Source organism: Lissotriton vulgaris, chromosome 12 (genome assembly GCF_964263255.1).
Source record: "Lissotriton vulgaris chromosome 12, aLisVul1.2, whole genome shotgun sequence".
NCBI lineage: Eukaryota > Metazoa > Chordata > Amphibia > Caudata > Salamandridae > Lissotriton > Lissotriton vulgaris.
In genome coordinates this window covers 757288313-757311531 of record NC_141700.1, presented here as the reverse complement: position 1 = coordinate 757311531, position 23219 = coordinate 757288313, and the positions used below count along the sequence as shown (strand labels likewise).

Here is a 23219-nt window from a genome sequence, read left to right as displayed (position 1 = left end):
GGGCCAACAATTACACCTTGGTGCCCTTGGATTACATTAGCTTTGTCATCTTGCTATTTGGAATCCAGTTCCTTCTCCATCAATGTATGTGGTGTGAATGTAGAATGATTGATAGCACGTGAGCGAGCTGCTGTGTATGATTGCTTTTCAGGGGGCCTGTTAGTCTGCTGCTGTTTTTATGACTTTTTTGTGTCCTTTATGAATTTTCTCAATTAATATATGTACTGTCTACTATAAAAAAGATTTTTGATTAACAACAGTATTTATATGAACTTATATCTATAAAAAAAGAACAAATAAATATTTTTTGAATGAACTTTGTTTATACTTTACCTCCTTCTGTCACTGTCTTTGATTACTTAGAGATGTACACACATTATTGAATGATACGGCCACTGTAGGAACACTCTTCTTTCTTTGTGTATACTTGCTCCCCTCTGTTCCAGGGCCATAATTTATATATTTGAGGGGGTCCCATTGTTCATGTTTCACCATCCCAGCAGACTACAAGATCACAAGCCAGGAGGAGGACTCACGATCATCCACAAGGACACCGTCAAATGCGCCACATCGACACTCCTTTCATGGAACACATGCACTTCCATCTGTAAACTAACAAGCGCTTCACTCTGAAAGGCACTCTTGCATATCGACCACCTGGACCATGAACAACTTCAGTAACCTCATTACAAGCTTCATTGCTGCCATCACCATCAACAACGAAGAACTTCATTCCACTCAGCGACCTCAATTTCAACATTGAGGACCCCACAGACCACTGCTCCACAGCCCTCCTCAAAATCGTGAACAAGATCAGACTCACCCAGCTCATCACAGAACCCACACACACACCGCAGGACATACTGTGGACCCATCTTCGCTACCAGCAACAGGATCACATACACCTCCGTCTCACCACTCAGGTAGACTGACCCCTCCATCAGGAAGAGGTGTGGCGCAGCGGCCAGGGCGACTGACGCTGGAATCTGGGGCTCACCGTTCGATCCCCGGCACCGGCGGCAGGTCAGCCCAGCACCTTGTGACTCTTGGCAATAGCTTGCTTAATCTTCCCGTGGGCCCCCAGCTTCGGGACACCACTTCGGAGGTAGCCTTGCGCTTTACAAATAATGGTATTTCATTTATTTCATACACTTCCAAATCACCACATCACAACTCAATGCACCCACCAGCATCAGTCTACTAAGCTGGAACTGCAACAAAGAAACAGAAGCTGACTGGTTCAACTGCCTCGACTGGGACCAACCCAACACCAACAACAACGTCGACAAGGACATCACCAAGTTTCAACAAATGGATCAAGACCTGTGCAGATTACATCACCAAATGATTTATATCCCCACCACATCATCCACATGGGAGAACCACCAATCAGCAACTTCCTCACCCACATCAATCCCTCCATCAAATCCGCCACCTTTCCAGAAGACTGGAAACCTGCAACAGTCAACACTCTCCACAAAATACCATTGGCCGAGCCACAGCAAAGTGAGCAACTTCTGACCCATCTCTCTGCTTCCATACCCAGCCAAAGTAACGGAGAAGGCCATCAACAAACAACTCGCCAACCACCTCAAACACCACAATCTACTGGATCACACCCAATCAGGTTTCTGGAGCAACAACAAGACAGATATAGCACTCATCTGGTCCACATACGACATCAGCACAGTATTGGTCCGTGGAGAAACTGCCACCCTCATCCTACTCGGCCTCTCTGCCGCCTTTGATGCAGGCTCGGCCACATACTTGTCAGAAGAATGCACAACAGAGGCATCCAAGGACCAGCCCTCAACTGGATAAACTCCTTCCTCACAGGAAGAACACAGCAAGTCAGACTACCAACCTACACACCAGAACCCAAAAATCTGATCTGCAGAGTCCCCCAGAGTTCTTCACTCAGCATAACCCCGTTCAACATCTACATGACACTACTCTCTAACATTTTTTCAATGTGGGTGGTTAGTGGTCCAGGAAGTAATGACGCCATGCTGCTTATGCATGTTGTGTACTAGGTGTCTGGTGAGTACGGTGCAAGAGGTAAGGGAAACACCCTATAACCCCAATGTATGTGAAGGAAAAGATCCTTCACTACTCACTAACCTCATCAGGGCTTAAGGTATCACCATCATATCCTACACGCGACATGACGGAAGTGCGGATTTTCGGGACCAAGATCTTCCCTTGGGACTCCACCTGGTGGCCATCAAAGCTCGGTCCAGACCCACCCCAACCAACTACGCATGAATCCCTGGCTGACAAGCTTCACATGACAGCACAAGTCAATGCGGTTGGCTCTTTCTGCTTCCACATTCTCCACATAGTCTGCAAGATCTTCAAATGGCTATCCCAGAATACCAGATGCCCTGTCACACAATCCCTCATCACAACCAGATTAGACTGCTACAATGCACTATACATGGGGAATCTCCAACCATCTTCTCCTCCGACTTCAGACTACCCTGAATGCTGCAGCAAGACTCCTCCTTGCTCTTCCCAGATGCACCCACATCGCACCACACCTTAGAGAGTTCCACTGGCTCCCTATGCACAAAAGCAGCCGATTCAAACTCCTTAATCATACATACAAGGCAGTGCACAACATTGGTCCAATATACCTGAACAACTGAATTTACGTCCACCATCTCACCAGACACCTACACTCAGCCTCACTCTCACTCACACACACACACCTAGCATTCCGCAAAAGCAGACCAGAAAGTCTAGCATTCTCCTACATCGTACTCAAAACCTGGTATGACCTTCTCAACTCATCACAGCCTCCACCTCACTTCTTGAACTCCGCAAGGAGTAGAAGACATGGCTCTTGGACCAACCCATCGGGCCGACACCCAATATCTTCAGTCTCACTATTTTAACCCTGACCTAAAAAAGGTGTGGCGCAGCGGCCAGGCTGCCGGACTCAGGACTCCGGGGTTCATGGTTCGATCCCCGGTGCCGGCGGCAGGTTAACCCAGCACCATGTGACTCTGGGCAATAACTTGCTTAATATTCCTGCGGGCCCCCAGCGCTCTGACACCACTTCGGAGGTAGCTGTGAGCTTTACAAATACTGGTATTTCATTTAATTTCATAGGACACCCTCACAGGCAGTGCTTTAAATGGGCCGGTACTCACCGGTACTGAGTACCGGCACTTCTCAGTTTAATCCTCTTGAATACCGGGACTTATTTTTCGGGAAAGGAGAGTACCGGTACGCCCTGAAGTACGGGTACATGCAACAGATCGTGCTTGTTGAGGTGCCGCTCGGACTGGCAACAGCCGGTGTATTTCTGCGCTGGGGACCTCCTGCAGTGTTAGGTTCTCATCAGGCGTGCAAGCCCATTGGGATCAACGGGCTTCAGACACCCCCTCCCCTGTCGTGTGGCAGCCCGGCTGAGACAGCTTCCAGGGAGCAATCACAACCGCACCCGAGCACTTCACAGGTCTTTAAAAGACCAATTGCTTTTTAACGAGGCTTTGTTGTTTCTCGCCCCTTCTTAGATCCCCTGCAGCTCCACTCTGCATACTGCTGGAAGAATCGGCCCCAGTACACGATCACATTCTAGACAGAAGGCCTCGTCGATACACTTAGGTGGGCCACATGTTGGGATATTTAGGTACCGCCTGAGGGGCTGCTCTTTGTGTTATTTGTCTGGTTTAAAGAGCAATGACGACTTCTGATGTGGGATGCTGGAGTGGGTGGGTGGGGACAGAGGTGAGGGAATTGGGCAGGGCCCAAACCTGCTGGACACTTCACATGGGCCATGTCCATGACTATGGTTAATGTGCTAACATCCCGAAATGTATGTGGTCTCAAAGGATACCCAAAAAGATACAGAGTGTTATCCTATCCGGCCTGCACAGTTATGTTGCTGGAAACGCACCTTTTGTGGAACGAGGTAGAAAAGCTGGGTCATTTGTAAGATGTTACATACTCTAACCATAGGAGAGGGGTAGGGACGTGGTTAGCGCCAGGCGTCCTCCTTGATAGGTGAACGGTACATGCAGACCCCATATGGCAGCAACAATTAGATGTTTGGAGACAGGAGACATCATCACCAGAGAGACAAAGTGTTCTCATAATATCCGCCTGTACACAGGGGATATAATGGTATAGACTATGTATTGGGGACAACAAAAGATTTGGACTGGTATGCTTCCTCAGCCAACCTAAATAGATATGTCTCAGACCACTCACCTCTAATCCCGACTCTCTACGCTGGGTGGATTAGACTGAAAATCCTGTTGTGGAAATTGTGAATGAATGTGCCTGACGGGTGGTGCTTTTCGCACATACATTAAGGGGTACACTCTGCATTTTTTCTGTGCAAACGGGTATACCACAGTGACTAGAGCTGTGGAATATGAGGCTTATAAGGTTGCGCTGCAAAGACAGGGCATGGCCTGAGTGGCTGGAGTACGAAGACAACTAGAACGAGAATTAACGGACCTAGCGAAGGAACAAGTGAGTCTGGGGTATTGCCCTACGGCAAGCCGGATGGGCCTAGGCAATTATTGAACACCGCCAGACGGGTGGTGGATGTAAAGGCAAGGCTGGACAAATACGCGCACACACACAGTACCGACAGAGGGTGACAGATCCGGATAACTGCTGGCATGGTTGGTGAACAGGGAGAAGCCCCATATGTGTAAACTATCCCTACAGGCATGGCTTTAAGTCTGAGCACCAGCAGTTTTTAGGAATGGAAAGTTTTAGACCACTTTCCAGGACAATGCAAGGACAACAGGAATACTCAATAGAAGTGTTTTTGCATCATCATGTCTCGCCCCGCCTCTAACCCCGCCCACTAGCCACGCCCCTAGCTCAATTTGATGAGTACCTGCACTTATTTTCTAGGGTGACCACAATTTTAAAGCCAAAAACTGGGACATTTCACAAAAATAGAAGAAGGACAACAATTTTACTTCAAGCGATGAGAGCGCTCCTCAGCAGAGAATTACAGAACAGGCAGTAAGAACATACATAAAATGCAATTTTTAAGCCCAGTAGCTTGCCTGTTAATTAAATTGCTTTCTTGAAACAACTGCTAACTATCCCTGCTTTGTAAAACATAAAAAACACCTCCCACCGTTTTCAGTCGACCCTCTCCAAAAACGGGGACATGAGATAAATTTCTTGAAATTTGCTGGGACAGCTGGTTAAAAACAGGGACCGTCCTGGCAAAACGAGGACGCCTGGTCACCCTATTATTTTCCCCCATTTAAAGCACTGCTCACAGGTGTTTAGTCGTGTTAGACAAATCCACATAACATAACACAGTGAATAGTAACGCAATCCGTCTTGTGCAAAATACAATACATGTTACTCAGTGGCGTAGCAAGGGGTGGCGGTCTGCCCCGGGCGGTACGAGATTTTGTGGCGACCATCCCCGACCCCCTCAGGCGGCAAAAGCAGGGACCGCCACTGGCAGCACAAGGCCGAGCTACGCCTCTGATGTTAATAATCCAAAAGAGGAGGCTGCACAGCAACGATTTCAGTAACTGTACTGGAACAACCTTTTTAATGAATGCTGAGCTCAGTCTTCCATAAATAAAACGAGCAGCGTACGTACTATGAAGCTCTGCAAAGTGACTGCGCGGTGCTTAGGTGAATCACGTGAGGAAGCACAGTGAGTTAAATATGCAGCCACCAACCTACATAACCATCACAGAGGCACTGTTGTAAACCATACCCTTTCCACAAGCTTCCTAGGCGCAACCTTTACACCAAGAAAGGTCTGCTTCATTCATACACCAATAAACTTGTACTCTGAGGCAACCGCAACAATATACTCGCAGAAGCACATTCATGGGTTTCGAGCTCTGTTGCTCTACGTAATCTTACAGACCAATGAGTTTCATGCTTCAGAGTACACAGTAGCGTACCAGCCCCTGATTTACATATTTTAACACACCCTCTGTAGATGGATGCATAACATAACATGTATTTGTAAAGCACACGTTCACCTGTGGTCTTCTTGGCGCTGAATAACAGATGTTTATTGTCACCTAACTCAGTGGTACTCATTTTATCGACCTCAGAAGGCTGAAAGGATGAGTTGCCCCACTGGGATTTAAACCTGTGACCATGAGGTCGAACACAGGCCCCTACAGTGGACGCGTTAGTCCACGAAGCCACCAGACCCGGGTGCAGGTGCGCAGTTGTGTGTACAATTCCTGAGATGCTTTAGGTGAGGGTTAGGATATACGGATGGGTTGAAAAAACATGTTTCATATTCGCAAGACACACTAAAATCATTGGGTGAGTAGATTAGAAATTCACGAGATGTCTTGTAGTGAGGAGTTGAGTCAGGGTTGAAGATACTTATTGCAGTATTCACAAGATACTCTGGTTGAATGAGAGCTGCAAGACACCAATTTTTGAGCTGCCATTTGCTGCTTTTATGCCAGGTTATAAAAGTGTATTTTGAATGTTACGGTCCTGCGTGGAGTTTACATGTTGCAAAGCCGTAGTATGTTCTTATATCTCGTTGTGTCCCCGTAGTTCTTGATTGACCGTCGCTAGAGGCATCTGAAAATGGATTATTTATTTGTCTATAGCTCTTTGCTTCATCCACCCGTCTATTCCTGCATGATGCTCTATGGCATATTGCTTGTATCCTGGACTAAGCAGTCTGCTAGTTCACCAGTTGGGACCTAAGGCTGAGCAAGTTAGTGCCAACTCCTGTACCGATGTACATGTAACCGTAACCTGTAACTAAACTGGATGTTTCCTGATCTTACATTGATATGTACTAAAAGCTATCCTTTCGTGCAGCAGAGCCCAGACTGGATACTGTGCAACGGGGCTCCACCACACCATGCTTCTTTCCCTTGGATCATATGTGGAACTTCGCATAACAATTAGTCTGTAAGAACTGGCGACTCCTACCCATTCAACAGTACTAGGATGACCTAAAAAACATTGCTTTTTGGCCTGATCTTTTTGATTAACAACATATAGTGTATTTTGTAGGCCTGGGTGTGAAATCCTGATCTGCTCACAGAGTTTTTTTCAGCTCCGTGTAGCGTGATGAGTTAGGAAAAAAGTCCACTCTGCTGAGATTTTTTTAACGAGCGAGTAAAATCTTACACCAGACCACGTCCCGGTGAGATTTCTCAATGCGGGCAGTTGTGGATGGTCGCCACCGCTCACGTTAACAAACCTTCCGCTCGCATTGAGAAACCTTCTGCTCGCGTTGAGAAACCTTCCGATCGCGTTGAGAAAGCTGCAGCTCAAGTTGGACAGCTAATCGAGTGGCAGAAAGAAGCAGGGCCCTCTTGTGCTTCACGTGATGATTTTATGTGGGACAAACATTCGGTGCTAGAAATCAGCGCTAACTGGGCAACGTTACGCACTCTGCCGCTTGCGGAACTCCACGTAACGCTGCAGAATTTTTTGGTTACTTCTGCGAACTTCACCAGTGCCTAGTATTGTAGACCTAATTGCCGTCTTCTACACACTAGTTGCTGCCTTCTACATAACCATAGTATTGTTCAACTGATACCTAGATTTAACTTGTTAACTGTCCCCGAGAGGAACACTTTTTTTTGATTACGGTTAAAAACCAATCATATTTCATAGTTTATGACCTTCAATTAAAAGCTGCAGACCACAAGTTATGGTGTGTTTCAGAAACCAGCCATAGAGCTATCTAAACTTCGAATACATGCATTGTGAGAGGGTGCATCGGCATATAAAAGAAGTACCACTCTGAATGTTTGTGAGCACTCTATATATGTTTAAAAAAGACTAGTGCTATAGGATGTTCAAGCATATCTATATGAGCAAAAATAATTAATATGCGTACCGCTAACATTATAAGAGTCGCAACTCTATCCAAACAAATACAATTCCCTCAAAAGAATAACGTTTGAGGGGTTAACAGTGAGCAGGTTTTAATTCTGAATACTGTGCTTAACCTCAAAAGATTGCAAAAAACACAGTTGATGGACAGAATGCAGAAAAATGTCTTACATTCACCCCAGTACAAAGATCTGGGCCTAAATCCATCGTTTTTTTGCACTCCACACCACCCTAGGTCAGACAATGGCTATATGCAAATCAGCCTTGACCCTGTGCCTCATGGGAACAGTCCAGCCCGAACTACCAAGCCATGTCTTTCCTAGACCGGAATCAAGCATCCAAGGACCGGTTTCTGGCTATCAGCCTTCTTCAGCCTGGATAGCTTGACTCCAGTGATGTGAGGAGCCTGGGACTCACGTCTGAGCATACCCAGCACACTCGGGGTGAAAATTGCAAAAAACACAGTTGATGGACAGAATGCAGAACAATGTCTTACATTCACCCCAGTACAAAGATCTGGGCCTAGATCCATCGTTTTTTTGCACTCCACACCACCCTAGGTCAGACAATGGCTATATGCAAATCAGCCTTGACTCTGTGCCTCATGGGAACAGTCCAGCCCGAACTACCAAGCCATGTCTTTCCTAGACCGGAATCAAGCATCCAAGGACCGGTTTCCGGTTATCAGCCTTCTTCAGCCTGTATAGATTGACTCTAGTGATGTGGAGAGCCTGGGACTCACGTCTGAGCATACCCAGCCCACTCGGGGTGAAAATTGCATAAAACACAGTTGATGGACAGAATGCAGAACAATGTCTTACATTCACCCCAGTACAAAGATCTGGGCCTAAATCCATTTTTTTTGCACTCCACACCACCCTAGGTCAGACAATGGCTATATGCAAATCGGCCTTGACCCTGTGCCTCATGGGAACAGTCCAGCCCGAACTACCAAGCCATGTCTTTCCTAGACCGGAATCAAGCATCCAAGGACCGGTTTCTGGCGATCGGCGTTCTTCAGCCTGGATAGCTTGACTCCAGTGATGTGGAGAGCCTGGGACTCACGTCTGAGCATACCCAGCCCACTCGGGGTGAAAATTGCAAAAAACACAGGCTCTCCACACCACTGGAGTCAAGCTATTCAGGCTGATGAAGGCTGGTAGCCAGAAACCGGTCCTTGGATCCGGTCTGGGAGTAGACATGGCTTGGTAGTTCGGACTGGACTGTTCCCATGAGGCACAGGGTCAGAGCTGATTTGCATATAGCCAGTGTCTAACCCGGGGTGGTGTGGAGTGCAAAAAACGATGGATTTAGGCCCAGATCCTTGTACTGGGGTGAATGTATGACATTGTTCTACATTCTGTCCATCAACTGTGTTTTTTGCAATTTTCACCCCGAGTGTGCCGGGTATACTCAGACGTGAGTCCTATGCTCTCCACACCACTGGAGTCAAGCTATCCAGGCTGATGAAGGCTGATAGCCAGAAACCGGTCATTGGATGCTTGATTCCGGTCTGGGAAAGACATGGCTTGGTAGTTCGGACTGGACTGTTCCCATGAGGCACAGGGTCAGAGCTGATTTGCATATAGCCAGTGTCTAACCCGGGGTGGTGTGGAGTGCAAAAAAACGATGGATTTAGGCCCAGATCCTTGTACTGGGGTGAATGTATGACATTGTTCTACATTCTGTCCATCAACTGTGTTTTTTGCAATTTTCACCTCAAAAGATAACACATGACATAGTTAAAGTGGTTAGCTGGAAATGGTGCTGCACGCTGCATAAGAGTGCTATGCACTTCTCTGGTAATCCAGCTGGTGTCACAAAACGGCTTGCAAATATTTATTTTACAAATACCACTCAATCTCTCTGCCTTTGACTGTGCCTAAACCAAGAAAAACTGATTTCAAAATAGGGACAAGTGGAAAAAATAGTGTCTCTCCCAAAACTAAATAGATGTTAAAGATTTTTAAAATGCAGTTATGTTGCTGCAGGTTAGCAGTGGAGAAGACTGAAAAAATAACGCAGCTATTTACGCCAAGTGCAGCCCGAAGCCAACTGTTGGTCTAATTCTCAAACGCAGAGTTTGATTTGATAAATTATTAAAGGCAAAAGATTCACCCCAAACCTCAGAAAAGCATGATTTTTTTAGGTTTACTCCCGCTTACTTTATGCCTGCTTTAATGCTACCTCTTAGAATTTCTCAAGCCAATCTTGTGCACTCTGCTGGAGATGGAGTCTCTATCCACCTAAAAAGATCCAACATTTCTCTATTTTTCACAAAACAAAGTGGTGACTTGTGCTGTAGGGTACGCAAGTTAGATAAGTGGTCACAGTAGGAGGAACTAAAGTAAAACAGCTAAGGACTCTCCCAAAGGTGGTGCTCCCTTGGTACCTATATCCTGCCACCACGGGTGGAAAATCAGTCCTAGAGTACGGTCCGAGCACGGAATACATACGGAGAAAATGGTACCAAAGCACACACGAGTCCCAACAGTTAACTTTAGACAATGATAAGTCAATTGTAATGGTAGACCTAATTTTCTTTATCCTTGAATGTATTCTTCTCCAAATCTTTGTATCATATACAACACATCTCCAAAGAGCAGCTGACACGTGTTTTGTCTACAAGACTTTTTCAAGCCTTCAAAGAGTATACATAAAAAGGCTCAAAACACTGAGGTGCATTGACAACCCAGAAAACACATGTAACCCCTAAAGAAAGGCCGTAGGAAGACAGGTCACGCTTGAGGGATGAAAAAGAAGTGCTAAAAGTGTAAGATAGTGATTCTCCCATAGCCGGAGTCGGATAGGCGTTGCTCAATGACGATTCTGGCGCAAGTAGAACCCAGGGGTTCTAGGTTGTCACCTGTGCATTTTCATGACTTTTCAGGCACAGGAGATTACTGGGAGCGGGTGAACCCTTTAGAACACCAGGATGTGTCTGCAGAGCAGATGGACTGGTATGAGTAACTTGGGGAAGCCAGTAGACTGGATACAGCCCCAGATACTGGCATGCTTTCTCCACCAACTGTGGCCACAGAGGAGTGGGCATCTTATGCCATGGTGGTAAGGAGGGCAGCTGAGGTCCTTGGATTGAAGTTGCCCTCTATGCAGGCCAGCACTAATCTCCTGACCAAAGTCCTTCAGCATGGGGCTTCCACCTCTGAACCCCATCTGCCCTTTAATGAAGCACTGACTGATGTCCTACTAGGCAAGTGATCCAAGCCTTTCACAGGGTCTCCTGTAAACAAGACTGTAGCATGCCGCCAGCTTCGGGCGACCCAATGTTGCTCAGCCAACACCCCACCCCTGAAAGTTTGGTGGTGCAGGCTTCAACTTCCAAGGGCACGTTCCTGTCCGCCCTTCGGAACAGGGAATCCAAGATGTTAGTATCACTTGGGAAGAAGATTTTTCTTCCTCCAGCCTGGCATTGCAGTCGATGAATACTGCATGCTTATTGGGCCATTTCTCCCATTCACTCTGGGAGACAGTTGCGGAAATGCTGCTACAAGTCCCAGAGGAGGCCAGTGCTGTGCTCTCCCAGGCAGTGAAGGACGGGACAGATTTAGCAAAATTCTCCATCAGGTATGGACTTGACACAACTGATTCGCTAGGCAGAGCGATTTCTTCAACAGTGGCCTTATGGCGCAACGCCTGGCTTAAAACATCTGACTTTTTAGGCGATGTCCATGCTAATTTGATGGACATGTCCTTTAATGGATCCCGTCTGTTTGGAGAGAAAGCAGACTCGGCCCTAGAGCGGTTCAAGGACTCTTGTGCTACGGCCAGATCCATGGGCCGCTCTATGGGCCAGTCTAGCTTTCGCCCTTTCATGGCAAAGGAAGTTGGTTTCAGCAGCGCCAGCCCTATCCCAGCCACTGTCCTGCACAGACTTCCCAAGTTGTACGTGGACGCAGTTTATTCCGTCCTAGGGATGGAAGCCAGAGGTAGTCGGCCACGGCCTCCAAGTTCTCCTAGTCTTACTCTGCAAACCCCTCGCCACTCCAGTGGGAGGGAGAATACATCATCATGTCCTCCAGTGGAGGTCCATAGCATCGGACTAGAGGGTCTTGCAGATCATTCAGGAGGGCTGTTCTCTGCCTTTCCGTTCTTTTCCTCCTACTTCACCAATTCAAGAACGTCTGGCAGAGTATCATTTAAAGTTACTCCAAGAGGAAGTCACAGCTCTCCTGGTCAAGGGGGCTATTTAGTGGGTCCCAGTTCCAGAAGTAGGCAGTGGCTGTTATCCCCGTTACTTTCTGAATTCCGAAGAAGAACAAAAGGGTTGCGGCCCAATTTAGGTCTTCGGAGCGTCAATCTCTTACTCAAGAAGGAGAAGTTCAAGATGCTCACTCTAGCTCAGGTCTTGTCTGCCTCAGAACAAGAAGACTGGATGGTAGCGTTGGATCTGCAGGATGCGTATTTTCACATACCCATCACTTTCAGTTTACCGTGCTCCCCTACGGCCTTACTAGTGCCCCTTGGGTGTTCACCAAGGTGATGGCGGTGGTCATAGCTCCTCTGCGCAGGTAAGGGGTGTCAGTCTTCCCCTACCTCGATGACTGGCTGTTAAAGGCGCCCTCGTCCCAGGCTGTCGTCTCCCACCTTCAGACTACGGAAGACCTCCTGCATTTGCTGGGGTCCTCTATAAATGTCCCGAAGTCACACCTGACTACTTCTCAGACGTTCCCTTTCATTGGGGCTGTTTCTGGACACAATGCAGTTTCGTGCCTATCCTCCCGAGCAGTGAGTCCATGACATTCAGGTTGTGATTCCGATGTTTCATCCTCTACCCTGGATTTCGGTGAGATGGCCTCCGAGGCTGTTGGGCCTCATGGTCTCCTGCATCCTGTTGGTAAAGCATGCCAGGTGGCGTATGCAGGCTCTGCAGTGGGACCTGAAGTTCCAGTGGCCACAGCATCGAGGCAATCTCACTGACATGGTCCAGATCTATTTACCTTATTTTTTGCTGTTTTTTGTCCATCCCAGCTTGCTCTCATTGTCACTGCTTACGTATATTTCTTTCTTTTTATCTCTTCTGTTTCTGCCTTTTCCTCTCTATTGCTCTGTCTGAAAGTACGATGACCATTATATCTCAGTTTCCAAAATTGCAGATACCCTCCATCTGTTACCACCAGAACAGATTAAGCAACTGTGGCCCTAATCACAAAGGAAATATTGGTTGTAAACCCAAGTTTATGGCCACAGTAGTAAATACCACTAAAACTGTGGCAAGTGGGCGTCCCAGTGTGTGGTTTGCCTGGGATATTTGGGAACATCTACAAAAATGTTTGGGCATTCTCAAACTCTTCTTCGCTCATTTTTCACGTTGAATATGGTTGGCGATTTACTCCAGCCAGATGCTAGAGGAACTCGGTTTCCCGGATGCAGAGGGGAACAGATCACAAGAGCAGACTTGTAATAGGGGTAGGGGAAAGGGATTTTTTGTGGGGTAAGTTATTTCCCCATGGAAAAAAATGGATTTGCAGAGGAGTCCTTTTTAGGTCGAGCCTGGGCTGTGCATGCGCTGTTCTACGCGTCCTGCTGTATTAGAGTATGGACATGAAGCTCTGCCCACTATCCGCCCATATTTTTCATTGGCTTGTGTCATTGTCCTTTGTAAATGCTAGCTTCTGATTCATTAATAGGCTTGTTACTCCCTCCTTATGGCCCTGTTTTTTCATTTGTTACACGGTATGTCTTTTTTAGTCTGTAAGGACTAATTTCTTTAATGAGTTTCTCAACATGGCACAGCATGCTTTCCTGCAACATTCAGCGCGCCATGCATGCTTTCAATTTCCAAGCAGACCGCGACAATGGAGGCCGCTTCTTTCAAATGAAATAGATCTCGTATTTATGAGTTTGATCTATTGCCATTGTAAACGACAATGCCTTTTATTTGTGTTGTTTTTAAATCTGATAAATAAAAAGCATTGTCATTTACAATGCCAATAGCTTAACCTCTCGCAAATGCAAGACCTACTGCGTTGCAAATGCTTGTTCATCCTGTGACATGTCCTCTGCTATCACGAACTCTGCTCAGGGAAAACAGGAGCCTTAAATGGGCCATCTGGGGAATGAAATGAAAGATCTGAAAACCCAAGCAGACGTCATCAACCAAAGCAAGACTCGAGAATAGATTGCTAAACATAATAGACCAAGGGAAAGAGAAAAGTTGTTTTCTCTCCAATGAATAGCGTTTTAGGACACGCCCCATGACGTTATCAGATGTATTTCTGGAAACCCACACCGAGTTCAGCTTTCCAGGAACCTTTCTGAACAGCAAATACTGGTAAAAAGGTGGAGCTGCCAATGTGTGTTTTTGTGAGTAGGTCCAGGATTCCTTTTAATTCCACCTTCTATGAATCGAATCCATTTCTGTATGGGTTTCCCTCACCCTGAACTTTAACAGCAGCAGTATTTGGAAAGACACACTGATAGCTCTTGTTACCTACACCTGGTGTTTACCTTGATTGAATTAGGCACGGTTCCCAGTTCCAAAATGGACCGCTCCTTTCGCCGGATGGCAGGAAAGATGTTTCCGACCTAATGTCTTTGGACACCGTCGCAGAGGGGTAATTTTGTTTTAAGGTTACATAGGGCGAAATTCTACTGCATCCGTCCACACCTCATCTTGCTGCGACCTGATAATGGGGAGGGAACTGTGGTATGCTCCTGTTTAGCACCTGCTTGGCTTTGCTATTTTTTTGATGTCAAACGTTTTTATTGGTAGTTTCAGACATGAAAGAAAAAAAAATGATGACAGTCGTACAAATGTGGTACATACAGTAGTTAACAATTGGTTCTAAGATATACATTTGAAGTGCAATAATTGGATGAGAGCTGAAATGGAAGTTGATAAGTACCAGTAGGTAGACACACCCCTAATTGAAACAACACAAGATACTAAAATAAAGGAAAAAAGAACATATATAAGACAGCACATAGAGTGGCGGAGTCAGCCGTAGTATCCCACGATTGGTCCACAGATTGTTGTCATGAAAGAAAGGGAGCTGTATTGTGCTCAGTTATGCAGATAGGCGAATCCAGCCAAGGAAGAAATGTAGGAATGTGGGGTCAAGGTGGCGAATAGTTGGTCAAGGGAGCGAGCGGTGGTTCATGGGGGCTTATGGGCACTAAAGTAGTTGTCAAGGGCGATCCACAAACGCCTACGCGGGGGGCGCCAAGGGGACTGCATAAGAGCCGTATTGTCGGGGCCACGGAGACTAAGTACCCAGTTTAACCAGCAGGCATAATTAGCCTTCCGGGTATCCTTCCAATTATTGAGGACCACCTTTACAGCAGCCATGAGTAGAAGGTCAAGTAAGGCCCTGTCATTGTCGTTGAGGGACTTGGCTTTGAGGAACCCAAAGACTAGGTATGGTAGTTCCCTGGGTGGGGAGAAAGAAAATACTTTATCAGTAAATTCAAAGGAGGATAAGATGGTCAAGGTCACCCTCTGCACAGTTACAGTTCCAGCAGAAAGCGTCAGACCTGATGTTCTGGGCGAAAAGACGTGCAGGCGTCAAAAGGCTTTATGAAGAAGCCAGAATTTAGTTTGGGATAGTGTGGGGCTGATTTTGTGACGCATGCAGGAATCCCAGGCTTTGGCCCATTCCATGTCTGAGATAGGGAAGGAGGAGCGTGATGTCCAAAACTGTTTGACATAAACAGTGAGAATGAACTGCTGTGGGCGTAGGAGTTTATAGATCCATGACACCTGGTGGCCTAGCCTGTTTAATCTGGGGAGGTAGGCCGGAAGGGAGGGAGGGTTAGCAGAGAGATTTGCCTTGGTGATCGCTGTTTTTATGTGCAGGAAGTTATAGAACTCAAATGAGTAAGATTATATTTGGATTGAAGATCTTTGAACGAGAGGGGGTATGGTATGTCCCTTCATATAATTGGTGTGGGAAAAAAATGCCTTTTTCTACCCAGAGGTGATTATATAATGGTTTGCCCTTGTAGATCATAGTGGGGTTATGCCATATTGATTCCCAGCGTGAACGTCGGATGGAGGCAGCAAGTAGTTTATCTACTGTAAGAAGTGCTATTCTTGTATTTCGAAAAATAGGTCTCGACCAGGTGCTTGAATTTAGTTTTCTGAACAGGGCAGATGCTGGGGCGACATTCCCAAGGAGGGCCTTCTCTATCTCAAGCCAGATGGGGGAGTAGCCGTCTGGTGGTGATAACCAGTATGAGCCCTGTTTGGCAAGAAACGCAGTTTGGTATCTATTGAAGTCCGCCAGGTTGACTTCTCTTGCAGACTTGTCTAGGAGAAGTTTCTTTAAACTAATTTGTGATTTTTTCCCTTTCCAAAGAAAATTTGTGAGTGCGGCGTCTAATTTGTGCTGAAAATCCAGGGATAGCGAGAGGGCAGCATGGTGATTAGATAATTGACCAGAGGGGGGATCATCATTTTGATGGTCTCGATTCCTCCCACCCAGGTAATGAAGCGGGGGGACCATCATCCAGTTGCGTTTTGATTTTATCCAAGGTTGCTATTTTTTGTTTTAAATTACTAAAGACTATTTCCAGATGGCTAATATGTGACGTACACATTTTACACGTGATCAGAAATATTTTCCACTTTTAAAAAATCGTGGCGTTTCATATTAGTTATGAAGGAATTTTTACCACATGGCTGTCCATACTGCCTTATAATGCTGCCAGTCAGAAATGTAACAGATTAATTATTTATATAAGAGGACTCATATTTTTTATGCAGATTTCGAAATTATCATTCCACTGGTATATGGTGTAATTTGCCCCCCTCTCTTCACAGAAATATGGTTCTGATTAGTGGATCAGGGAAAATAAAATTATAATACATTGTTATTATCATTTTATTCTTATTTTTCTGCACGGAGCCAGGTTGGGGCGGGGCTGGGCTGGTTCACAGGAGGAGGAGTAGTATGGACACTACTAAGTGTGCATGACAGTTTGGTTGGCCGTCTTGGTCCGGGCACACCATCATGCACACTAAGCATTTCCTTGCACAGCCGGGTGGAGAACAGTCCCAAGGCGCCCAGGAGCTGCCTAAGCGGCCAAACATGCCGCTCAGACCAATCACAACGCTGCTGTCATTCTTTAGATAGGGCAGCAAGGAAGGTTCGGGTCCTGTCTCTGACTGGCTTGTACCACTCAAATATACCAAACAAAAAAGTAAGCCAATCAGGACCAAACTAGAGTAGGCCCAAGGGTCCCACCTTATTGGCCTATCTATGTCTATCTTTTGTAAAAAGGACCAAAGTAAAGAAACCAACGAATCAGCTACCACCTCCTTCTAGAACCTTCCTGTCAGGAGCCTAGGTCTCTCAGATTTTCGTACGCACCAAGCTAGGTAGGCGTAAACTTGTTAGAGAGATAGGCGAGTCCTTCCAGGGGAGGCGGGAGGGTGCATGTGAATCTATGAAAGACACCAATACTGGATAACTGCAGTTACAGGTAAGTAACGCATTTCTTATCCAGTATTTGGGTGTCTTTCATAGATTCACATGCCTGAATCAGAGTAGCAAGCAATATATTATGCACATTTTAAAAAGTGGAGACCAATCCTGGACCTCAGGGCAGTCAATGTGTTCCTAAGGAAACAATTGTTCCGTATGGTGACGCTCCAAGAGATCCTGGGACTATTGGAGGAAGGGGACTATATGACGTCCTTAGACCTGCAGGACGCTTACTACCACGTTCCCATCCTCAAAGGGCACAGGAAGTACCTCAGATTTGCTGTAGCGGAGCAGCACTACCAATTTTGTGTCCTCCCGTTTGGCCTCAAATCTGCCCCACGGATATTTACCAAATGCCTCTCACCCTTGGCGGCTTTCCTTCGTCAACAAGGACACCAGGTCTTCCCATACCTGGACGTCTGGCTGGTGAAGGCACCATCCGCGATGGGTGCAGCCAAATCCTCCAGCGCCTGTCTGGATATTTTCCAGCGTCTAGGTTTGACCCTCAACTGCGAGAAGTCTGCACTGGAGCCAAACAATGTCATTACATTTCTTGGGGCGACACTGGACACGGAAAGTACCAAGGCTTTTCCTTTTCCTTCCCAGGAAAGGAAGGCCAAACTCATCTCCCTGGCCACATCAGTGGCATCAAGGAAGACTTTACCGGTCCGAACCTTCATACCCCACTGCCGCCTCAAGATGCGCCCACTCCAGGAGGAGCTGACGAACCAGTGGACACAAAGTACAGGATAATTCGAGGACCGCATACGAGTCACTCGAAACATGGTCAACCACTTACAGTGGTGGAGATCGTTCAAACACCTGTCACAGGGACTGCCGTTCCTGCTTTCCGCGGAGCCACATGTGATAACAACGGACGCATCCCTAGAAGGCTGGGAAGCGGTCCTCCAAGAACTCACAGATCAATTGCAAGTGGACAGAACAGGAAACCCGGCTCCACATCAACCCATTGGAGTTAAGAGCGGTCTTCCTAGCTCTACAAGCCTTACTACCACGCATTCAAAACTCCCCAGTGCTCGTCAGAACAGACAACACCACGACGATGCACTACCTAAACAAGCAGATTATAGAACAGAAGACGGGCGGACAACAAAGTTCATAAAAACTGCCTGCCAGTCTTACTGAGCCAGAGATTAGATATTTGTATGGTTGCACTGCTAGGGACAGAGAGCGTGGTATTGTTTATATCCCTACTGGCACCCTTCCTTTTTATTCCAGAGCCTAATTGATGTTAGGCATTGTATCAATGTAATTCATTTATTTCTTGTGATGTATTTTTGGTGTGTTTGAAATTTAGTATTGATGATGTACATACTGAACATGTGTATATATTGCGCACATTGTTTTCTGAATGCATTCTTTATTGTTTGATAAACTGTCTTTTTCTATGATACACAAAAGGAAAATATAAAAAATTCAAGAACAGAAAAATAAAATTCTGACCACTCGGTACTCGTAGGCTGAGTGTGATCAAATTTGAAATAAGCAAAACCTGATTGGCTTACTTTTTTGTTTGTCATTCTTTAGATAGCAGCGTTGTGATTGGCTTAGTGAAGCCTGTGCGCTTCCAGGAGTCAGGAGAAAGAGAAGGGGACACAGGAGAGGTGGCGACCGTAAACTGGTAAGGGATTTTTTTTTTCCTATCCTCCACTCCCATTCCTTACCAACCCCCAGTGAATGTCTTCCTTAATTGTTTGTCAGTAGAAACCACCCGAGGCGTTAGATTGCTGAAATGTCAATGTAAATACACGTTTCTATATCACAGATGCCATGTGGCACCACACATAGCACATTTGTTCGTGAAGGCACCGCCACCTGAGGAGTTGTGTTGGCTGCATTAAAATTCAGCCTTGTGGCCATCACATATGTTTCTTTATACCACAAAACACAGATGTTAATTCTCGAGATTTCTTCAGTCTTCCTTTGTGAAATGCTGCACCCAAAACGGGGCTTAAAGCCCACACTAAATGCAGACAAAACTCTTCTGCAGATCTTCTGGAGCTGTGCATGTTATGAGTGGGGGTTGAGCACAACACTGATCTTTTAGCTATGTTGCAAAGCAGTGTGGCTGTGCAACATGCAGTGTTGGATTAAACCCTGTGAAGGCCCCTAGGCACTCAAAATGTCGGGGCTCACCTCACAAGTTATCTCCTAATGCCCATTGGACTGTATTTGTTTAGAAACTGACAGCTACCAGATTATGAGCTTTTAAGAGACAAACTGTTATGTGAATCTGATGTCTCTGGTGTATGCACTTTAAGTTATAATTGGGTACATTATATTAATACAGTATTTTCTCTTTAGGGTCTTTAATTTTAAGTTTTCGTTTCTTTGAGTTGATGAATTTTTTTAATCTTTTAGAATATTTAAAAAACCTTGATTGTAATTTTCTTTCAAGATCAAATCAATATTTTTTTACCCATTGTTACGGGCCCCTAAAAGGAGTGGCGCCCATAGGCAGGTGCCTAATTTGCCTATTTGGTAAAACGGAACTGGCAACATGACTAAAAGGTATTCACCTGTTACAACGCATTTTTTACTCCGCACTACCACTACAACGCGGGCATTACAACGCATACCGTTACAACGCATTGCGCTGGGGGGCGCTCTAGGATAAGAGGTAAGTTTAATTTACTATCCAACACCTTCCCTAGGGTCCACGGGGACTGGAGTTAGAATAGTAAATTATACTTACCACTATCCAGCACCCCAAAGCGCTATGCGTTGTAGCGGTATGCGTTGTAAATACCGCGTTGTAATGGTACGCGGAGTAAAAGTATGCGTTGTAACGACATACATCCTGACTAAAAGTAAAGTTGGATAAAAAATTATTTGAATTGACCACAGCTGGCAGCATCTTAGTGCTTCTTTTCGTATGGCAGGTGAGGGCATGGCAAAATAAATATCAGGGTGGGAGGGGGGTTTGCAACTCCAAACACAGACAACAGCGTTGCGAGGGGGACTTTGCGACATGGACAATGGGGGGCGGGGGTCCGAGTGAGTGAAAAAGCAACATAGGCAATGGGTGGATGGGAGGTGGTAAAAGCAACATGGATAATGGGGTGGTTGGTAGGGGGTAAAGGCAACACGGACAATGGGAGAGGGGCAAAAGCAACACAGACAATGGGGGGTGGAAGTGGGTAAAAGTAACATGGACATCTGGTAGTGGGAGGGTAAAAGCAACACAAACCACATAGGAGTTAAAACAAACACGGATAGCGCGGGGTGGTAACAAGGACAATGGTGGGTGAGCGGTAAAAGCAACATGGACAACAGGGGCGGGAGGGGGAAAAATGCAAAAAGGACAGAAGACATCAACAACTGGCAAGCAACAACAGGTGAGTATACCTCAATGCCAGCATGAGCAGCAGCGGAAGAAGTCTTATAAAAGACAATCAATCAGTACTTTGTCCTTGCGCCCGAAGAAGGTAGAGAAAGTGAAGCTGGCACATGCTGCCCAATTGGGAGTCAGAAAATACGCGTGACAATTAAGCCAACAAATAGTAAGCAATGGGTGGGCTCCAAGCCCCTTGTCGCATACAATATTACTCACAGGCTGGAGCGCTTACATCGCTGTGCTATCACAGGTGAGATCTAAAAAGGAAATTAAGGCAATCTTTACGGGAAGCTAAAGGTTTAGTGGCCTTGGATGAAGGCTTAGGTAAGGCAGCCGTATCTCATTCTCTGTCTTGAAACTTGGGCAAAATTTCTGAGTGTATCCACCATTCTTTTAATTCTTTTACTACAGATGGGGCCTTCCACCAGAGGTCCAGATGAAAGAACTCCAGGCGTTGCAGTTTTGAGTCACAGGGGTGCAGTTACCCTGTTTCTGCTGAAGCTGTCTTGATGTACAAATGAGCCTATTTATGCCCTGAAGACAATCCGTTTGTCTGTCATTCAACTTGAAACCAGTGGCAGCCTCCCAGGAAGCTATGCTTGTTGTGTTTGAAGTTAGGGTGCCGCCCGCCACTTTATCCTCTTTGGATCCCATTGCCCTTTCATGGCTACATTCTGCTCCCCTGATTTCTAAGATATTGCAGCAATTTTGGTTTTGGCATTGCCAGAGATTAAAATTAATGGGAGTCCTCTTGCATTGCTTCTGGCATTTTTTCCCTCTGATCTGATTGCGCTCTTGGCTCACCACCATGCCATCCTTTAGGATCTGGTAGTCAATGCAGCAAAGAGAAAAGTTAATATGAATAAGAGGAATCCTCTCACAAAATTCTTGTTGAGGACTGCTTAAAGCTTTTTGAGGAAGTTTGTTACAGAGGACCCTTCGTTCCAACAGGAACGATGGTGATGGTTCGGAAGTAGGCTGCCCCCCTCCTACTGATTTGGGTAGCATGCTGCTAGCTGACTGTGAGAAGACCAGTGACCTGGACACCTCCCAAGAGTTGTCTCTCCTGCGTTATTCCCTCTGCGGAGGGCTCCTTCTTTGGAGGGGTGATTGGGAGTGCTGCAGATTCTTCCAAAATTGCTCTTTCCTCTACTAAGGAAATAAATACTTGCTTTCAATAAGTCTGCGCAGCCAAGGCAGCAGATAGAGTTCTTGTTCTTTTAAATGAAGACCTTTGTGGGCCAATCATGGCAGGTAAGAGAGGGCGATTCGCTGCCTTAGAAGCTAAAAAAACAAATGGCTAGGAAAGCTTATCAGACTCAAAGGATTCTGGCTTCATGACGGCTCGCTGCGCTCTGGAGAACCTAGTTTTTTAGGCATCTTCAGAAAACATAGCCGAAGACTCTTATCCAGTATTGGGGTATCTTTCATAGATTCACATGCCTGAATCATTCCCCGTCGTCGAGGCGGGAGTCCCACGGTAAATTATATATATATAGCAGTGCCTAAAAACCATTAGTAGTAGGCTAGAAAAGGATATAGGCCCAACTAGGCCCAAAACTTAGCAGCCTATCTACCTCATTATGTAAAAAGAACTGAAAATGTAGCCTCAGCCAATCAGCTAACCTCACCCTCTAGAACCTTCCCAGCCCAGGCAGTTCTCCTCAGATTTTCACCGCACTTCGTGTGTAAGGGAGTCTCCCTAGTGCCTACTCAGTTTTCTTCAGAAATTTCTTCAATTCTTTCAAGATGTCGGAAAAGAAGGCTTTATTCAAGGCCTGTGCTTCATGCTTCAAGAAGAGAGTTCACGTGGACGACGAGCACTCGGACTGTATTTATTGTTTGCATCCTTCACATGTTGTGAAGGATTGCAGGATATGTCGAACCTTCCCTCCTAAGACCAAAAGGGATAGAGAGGCGAGAGTTCTTTTGTGGCTGAAGTCGTCTGTCAGAGATGACGAGGACAGAGCCTCTACTTCAAGTAAGAGAGCCAGTTCCAAAGAGAGGTGTTCCCCTGAGAGATTGAAAAAATCTAAGTTCTCTCATAAACCCTCTGAATCCACAAGGAGTGCTGCGTCAACAGAGTCTTCTACTGTGAGTACAGTCCGCACTAAAGCTGTCACTTTAGTGTCTTCTCTCACTGTTACCACCTATTCTACGTCTTCTACTTCTTCAAATACTGTTACCACCTCAGCAATTACTTCTCCTGTGATGTCCGTCATGGCCTCTTCTTCTGAGACAAGATCGTCAAAGAAAAGCGCGTCGTCGACGAGTCTACCGTCGACGACCAAATCACCATCTTTGAAGCGCTCGTCATCGCTTCCGTCGACGCTCTCGTCGACGGCCCCCCCGTCGACGAAGACTTCCACCATCCCGTCGACGAAGACCCAGTCGACGAAGATCCCGTCGACGAAGATCCCGTCGACGAAGACCCCGTCGACGAAGACCCCGTCGACGAAGACCCCGTCGACGGAGGGCCCGTCGACGAAGGGCCCGTCGACGAAAGGCTCGTCGACGAAGACCCCGTCGACGACAGGCCCGTCGACGACAAGCGCGTCGACGAGGGTTTCAGCTCCGTCGACGACTAG

General features: G+C 46.3%; 1 protein-coding gene across 1 annotated transcript in view; it reads left to right on the top strand.

The window, feature by feature from the left end:
- KDM6B (lysine demethylase 6B) overlaps nucleotides 1–23219 on the top strand; it is an 823670-nt gene that overhangs the window by 165336 nt on the left and 635115 nt on the right. The window contains exon 2 of the mRNA XM_086946061.1: nucleotides 18822–18915. The gene's annotated coding sequence lies outside the window, so the exon portion shown is untranslated. The remainder of the gene's footprint in view (nucleotides 1–18821; nucleotides 18916–23219) is intronic.